General features: G+C 36.8%; 1 pseudogene; it reads left to right on the top strand.

Annotated features, from left to right (window-relative positions):
* The first annotated feature begins 1927 nt into the window (after positions 1-1927).
* Positions 1928-3344, top strand: LOC134363954 (casein kinase I-like; annotated as a pseudogene).
* The last annotated feature ends 3475 nt before the right edge of the window (positions 3345-6819 follow it).

Raw genomic sequence — 6819 nt, 5'->3', positions numbered from 1 at the left:
CCTGATAAAGGGCACTTGTGATAAACCGACAGCTAACTCCATACTTAATGTTAAAAACTTTACTCCTAAGATCAGGTATCAGACTCTCACCGTTCCTATTCAACATTCGACTGGAAGTTCCAGCCAGGGCGATTGAGTGGGGGAGGGGAGCAAAGTGGCAGAAAGGGAGGAAAGTAGGTAGGCTGGTGAGCATGGCGGGCATCCAAATTGGAAAGAAAGAAATTAAAATCATCTCTATTTGCACATGACTGACGTGAAAGTTGACAGACAAGCTGAACCTAAAACTCATATGGAATTGCAAGAGACCTTGAACAGCCAAAACAATCCTGAAAAAGAACAAAGTTGAAGGACTCACATTTCCTAATTTCAAAGTTTACTACAAAGCTGTAGTAGTCAAGATAGTGTGCTACTGGCTTAAGGATAGACATATAGATCAACGAAATAGAACTGAGTCCAGGAAATAAACCCATACATCTATGGTCTATTGATTTTTGACAGAGGCACTGATACACTCAACAGAGAAAGACTAGTCTTTTCAACAAATGATGCTGAGACAACTAGATACCCACGTGCAAAAGAATGAACTTGGACTTCTACCACACACTACATACAAAAATTAATTCAAAATAGATCAAAGGCCTGAATTCAAGAGCTCAAACTCTAAAACTCTTAGAAGAAAATATAGGGTTAAATATTTGTAATTTTAGATTAGACAATGTTTCTTCACTATGACACCAAAAGGACAAGAAATGAAAGAACAAGATAAATTTGGCTTCATCAAATTTAAAACTTAGATACATTAAAAGACACTATCAAGAAATTGAAAAGGCTACCCACATAATGGGAGAAAATATTTCAAGTCACATATCTGATAAGGGTCTAGTATCAAGAATATATAAAGAACTCAATAACAAAAAGACATAACCCAATTAAAACTTTGATGCAGAAACTAAATAGACTTTTCTCTGAAGCAGATATATAATTGGCTGGTAGGCACATAAAAAGACAATCAAAATAATTATCATTAGGGAAAGGCAAATGAAAATTATAATGAGATGTCACTTTGCATCCGTTAGTATGGCTAAAATTTTAAAAAGAAAAATAAAAAAATAAACAACTGTTAGTGAGAATGTGGTGAAGTTGGGACTTTCACATACTGTCAGTAATCTATAAAATGGTGTATTCTCTGTGGAAAACAGTCTTGCAGTTCCTCAAAAAGTAAAGCACAGGATTACTATACAATCCAGCAATTCCACTCGTAGGTATATGAGGGTATTTTTTAAAGTTCATGAAAAAATAGAATTAAAAGATAATATGAGTCCTTCCATGAACTTTTTGAAGACCCCTCACATACCCAAGAGAATTGAAAACATATGTTCAAACAAAAGCTTGTACAACAATATTTGTAGCAGCATTATCTATAATAGCCAAAAAGTGGAATCAACCTAAATGTTCATCAGCTGTTGAGTGGATAAACACAATGTGGTCTTTTTAATCAAGGGAATAGTATTGTCATAAAAAGACTGAAGTATGAACACATGCAACCACACAGAGGAACGTTGCGAATATTATGCTAAGTGAAATAAGCCAGAAACAAAAGTCCACATATTGGACAAGGGTCTCTTCTGGGCCAGAGCTGGCAGCGGGAGTGCTCACGATGTCACCATGAAAACAAGGCAGTGGCGGCCACCCAGACACAAGAGAACCAGCCTGGTAACTACAAGAACCCCTCACAAACCAAGACCTGGCAAAAAGGAACTTGGCTGAGCAGCAGCGATCAGGTTCCCTTCGGCCAATTCTGGACCCTGGATGCTGGGAAAAACCCTTGTTCTCCATTTCCTGTCACCCTCCTCACCCCAGAGTCCCCATCCTCTCCTTGCAGGTGTCGGGCTTGACCCTCTGCCCCCGTTAATCCCCATCTCTCGTGATGATGAGCAGCAGTGGCTTTAAGGCCCGATGCATTGTCACAGGGAAATATAAATTGGTAGGGAAGATTGAGTCTGGCTCCTTCAGGGATATTTATCTGGTGATCAGAATCGCCAACGGCAAGGAAGTGGCAGTGAAGCTAGAATCCCAGAAGGCCAGGCATCCCCAGCTGATGTAGAACAGGAAACTCTATAAGACTCTTCAAGGTGGGGTTGGCATCCCCAACACAGTGGTATGATCAGGAAAAAAGTCTATAATGTGCTAGTTATGGATCTTCCGGGACCCAGCCTCAAAGACCTCTTCAATTTCTGTTCAAGAAGGTTCACAGTGAAAGGTAGGTATGTTAGCTGATCAGATGATCGGTAGAATTGAATAGTGCATACAAAGACTTTTGTACACAGAGACACTAAATCAGATAACTTCTTAATGGGTATTGGGTGTCATTATAATAAGTTATTCCTTACTGGTTTGGCCAAAAAGTACAGAGACAACAGGTAGAGACAATACATGCCATACAGAATGCATAAAAACCTCACTGGCACTGCCCGACATGCTAGCATCAATGCACATCTTGGTATCGAGCAGAGTTACCAAGATGACCTGGAATCATTAGGATACGTCATGGTGCACTTTGATAGGTCTAGCCTGCCAAGGCAAGAACTAAAGGCTACAACAAAGAAACAAAATTATGAAGAGATTGATGAAAAGATGTCCTCTCCTGCTGAAGTTTTAGGTAAGAGGGTTCCTGCCGGATTTGCGATGTACTTAAACTATTGTCATGGGCTGCACTTTGAGGAAGCCCCAGATTACATGTATCTGAGGCCGCTATTCTGCATTCTTTTCAATATGACTACATATGTGATGGAACAATGTTAAAGTGGATACATTGTAAATTGCTCTAGCATCAATAACTGAGGTCAGATAAGTTCCTGAGGCCCTGGGAGGTTGCCTATGTAGCATCAGTTACGTCCCCCACATCTTGGAACGTTGCTAAACAGTTTACTTTAGACCTAGAGTCCAAACACTGTTGGCTCATAGAGCTGTAAATTAACCTAAAGAATGCTAAGATAGATGATGTGATACTTACTTATGAATTTAACACTTGTTTAAAAAGCAAGATGTAACCATTCACCAATCACTAACTCATGCCATGAGACAACCAATAATGAAGGGGGCTGTAATCTCTCTTCCCCTTTAATCTTCCCTTTCTGTGATTATAAAAATACTGAAACTCTGTTTGTACCTCGGAGCATTTCCCAAGGTAAGCTGGAGGTATCTTTACAGGCTGCAGTCATTCATATTGCTGTTTAAGCCATGCCTCAGTATCCCTCCTCAGGTCAACAAAGCAGAAAGCAGCACAGCAGGCAGCCTGTTCCAGTGGGCAGGGTCAGCAGGCCCAATCCCCCACAAGATTCTAGGCAGGAATTAAAGAACAGAAGAAGCAGATCAGAAGAGCAGAGCAGCATTTGTTTCTCCGCAAATCTAGAAAGTTTAGTTCATATGTACATGAGGCAGTGGTTGTGGACAACCATTTACTTGGAGTAAAGAAGTTAATTTCAGTATAAACTGGCTCTGGGCATCATTGGTGATGCTGTAGCATGCTGTAGCCACTGTAATTGTGGATATTCATTGAGAGTGAAACATGATGTCTGGTTTTCTGTTGCATTTTTTCAAGAGGAAAAGTTAACTAAGTGGTTGATATACACAAATTGCTACATAAATTGGTAGAGAAATTGTGCATATGCCAATTTTTTGTTAAAACCTTTTATTTTGAACTGTACTGCTTTGAAATTTCATTTCAGAAAATCCGCATGAACAGTCTTTAGCCATGGTTGTGATGGTTGTAAATGCTCACAATCGTGCATTCTTAGGGTTTTTCCATCCCTGACATTTGCAACTTGTCCACTTAAAATATTCTTAAAACGGTTGGCTTCTTGCTTGCTAGCCAGCAGAAATGATAACAACCAAAGATCTAGTGTTTGATCATATGAAAGACTCTGCCTACATACCTGTGCTAGAAATAACAGCATCTAAAGTGAAGATTTAAGGAAAACGTATTCTTAGGACTCTAAATTGATTCTATGGTGTTCTTGGTATTAAAAAAAAAAAAGCATATTTGTCACAGAGATTTAGTCAACATCTTACAACTGAACACATATGTATCTTGCTTAGAGAAATGTAATCACTGTAAACATCTATATGATCTGGAATTTTGTTTTTATTTTTTGAACTTTCTTGTTTACAAATTAAGGAAATGAGATTTGTTAAAAACGGCAACAAGAAAATGCCTTGGTGACTCATTATGAAATAAAAATCTCCCCAAATTTTTGATAGACTTCTTCAAGCCATTTGTTATGTGATATTTATTCCTTTGCAAATTAATTTATATTTAGTGTTATAACTTTTCCTCAATTGTTTTTTTATTTTAAAATGATTTCTTATTTTAATTTTTTTTTTAGTGACTTGGAGGCACAGTATGTAGTACTGTAGGTGCCGGAACTTGGTGTTGTAGCTCTTGACTAACAGCTGGACTGATTTTGGATAAAAATGAAAGGGTTAAAGGGTTAGACTGCAAACATTTTTCTTTAAAATACATGTTAAAGTGCCATAAGCAGGTGACTCTGTGCTTGGAGAGCATCAGTCAGATTGTGTGAGGTTCACATGGTTGCTGACCCTCGAAGCCCCCACTTGCTTGTATGAGTGATCCGTATGTGCATGTGATTCCTCTCCATCTTATCTGAGTGAACTTGTCTTTTTCTCTGACCCAAGAGAAAGGAAAACTTATTAATTGTAATTCTTTAAATTGTGTAATTTATTCATTGATAGCATGTCAGAATAAATTAAAAGAACTTTTGTCTGAAAATGCTGCCGGGAGCCTATTAAATGTAGGTATTCTGTAAAATAACTTTTAAATTGTAAATTAACATGCACTCATTCAGATTTTGTCAGGTTTAATTTGGTTCCATTTTCTTTTTTAATTTTGTTTTTCATCTGAAACTACTTTAGCAATAATTAATTCCATGATTACCACATTCTGCAATTAAAGAATATACTATTATTAGTACCATAATACCAAAGAAATCTTAATAAGTCTGAACTTTTGGGATAGGTAGCTTTTTTATTACTTTTCTGTTCACCTTTGTCAGATATGGTATTTATTTCTTGACTAACAAACCCTTTGATGCTTTTAGCCAAAAATCACTCTCACAAAGCTATTTTTGAGTATAGCTTGTGTAAAATAAAAATGTTTAGCTCTGGTACTAACTTTTCCAAGCTGAACTCCCTTTAGCAAGATATTTTCCAGTGCTTTTCTTTACTATGCACTTAGACTTTGCACTTTTTCTGAAATATTTTATAATGCTCTTTTGTATTTTTGCAATTTGAAAAGGTTGGGGTGTAGTTAGTCTGTGATTATCTTGGAGATTAAAAACTGCTGCTAGTTTTGTAAATGAAACTATAGCTGTTTTCTTCCTCATGTACCATCATTCCATCTACTCATGGAGCTGGAATCCCATTGATCTTCTGGCTACCATTCATTTTCTTCACAGTTCACATACACACAAAACAAAGAATGTGAAATTCAGTGAATGCTGTTACTAATCCTATGGGGAGATGAGTCATTTCACCAAAATTAAATTGATACCACCAAAATGATGATACAAGTTGAAGACACATCACCCTGAAATTGAAGGCTCCACAGTGGCTTACTCAGCTGAACCCCAGGTTCCTACTCTTGAATTTGTTCACCCATTGAGGGGGGTGCAGTTTTTTTAAATGTTGGGAGATGGCTATTTGACCTACTGTTGAATGTCTCTGTTTTGGGAATGTATAACAACAATATAAATACACACACACACACACACACACACACGCACACGCACACACACGCATGTACATATGAATATGAAGGGAGAGACTGGTTATCTTCCTCTATTAAAAAAAAAATAGCCACATATTGTATGATCCTATTTCTATGAAAGGTCCAAAACAGGCTAATTGATAGAGACAGAAAGCAGATTAGTGGTTGCCAGGTGCTAGGGAGAGGAGAGAGTGGAGAGAGAATGCTTAGCGGATATAAGGTTGTGTTGTTTTTTTTCAATGGGGTAATAAAAATGTTCTGGAATTAGATAGTAGTGATGGTTGTATGACATTATGAATGTACTACAAGCTATTGAATGGCAAAAATGGTGAATCTTGTGTTATGTGAATTTTACCTTAATTATTTTTTAATTGAGAAATACCACAAACATAACAAAATTCTCCACAATAACATGTATACCTCTATTATACTCTTTTTCCTATATTTCTTTGATGCATACACTCTGTATAATCATTTTTTCACCTGACAATAATTTTGTACCATCACTTTCTACAGAGAGAAGACTAAGTAATCCAAATACATTTTTAAATGCTATCCGTTATATTGTATTGAGCTGAATAATTAACTAAATTACTTTTATTCTGTGTACAATAACTTATGGAGGAATATGTGTGGCAATTTTTTCACAGGAATATTTAGGCTGCTTTGCTGTGGTTTGGATATTTTTGAATGTAATTTTTTTCTAGAATTGCCAGGCTTCATTAAAACAAGATGTACCAGATACACTAAGACTAATTGAATAAGTCAGTAAGCATAAAAAGAGGCAAATCGCAGTGCATAAAAATGCTACTTCCCAGTTTGTATTATTGCAATAGATTTGTGCCACACAAACATAGGAATTCTGATCAATTCTATTTTGCATTGATTCTCATTTTTAAAGTGTGTTAGTGGGGGGAAAAGTAATTGGGGAAAGAAAGAATTAGTTTGACCATCATTCCATAGGGCAGGAGGCAAAAAAGAATATTATTAACCTATTTGGTGCCTCTAAAGGCAATAGGACTGAAAGATGGAAA

The sequence above is a fragment of the Cynocephalus volans genome, chromosome 15, assembly GCF_027409185.1.
Source record: "Cynocephalus volans isolate mCynVol1 chromosome 15, mCynVol1.pri, whole genome shotgun sequence".
NCBI lineage: Eukaryota > Metazoa > Chordata > Mammalia > Dermoptera > Cynocephalidae > Cynocephalus > Cynocephalus volans.
This window is presented reverse-complemented; position numbering and strand designations above follow the sequence as displayed.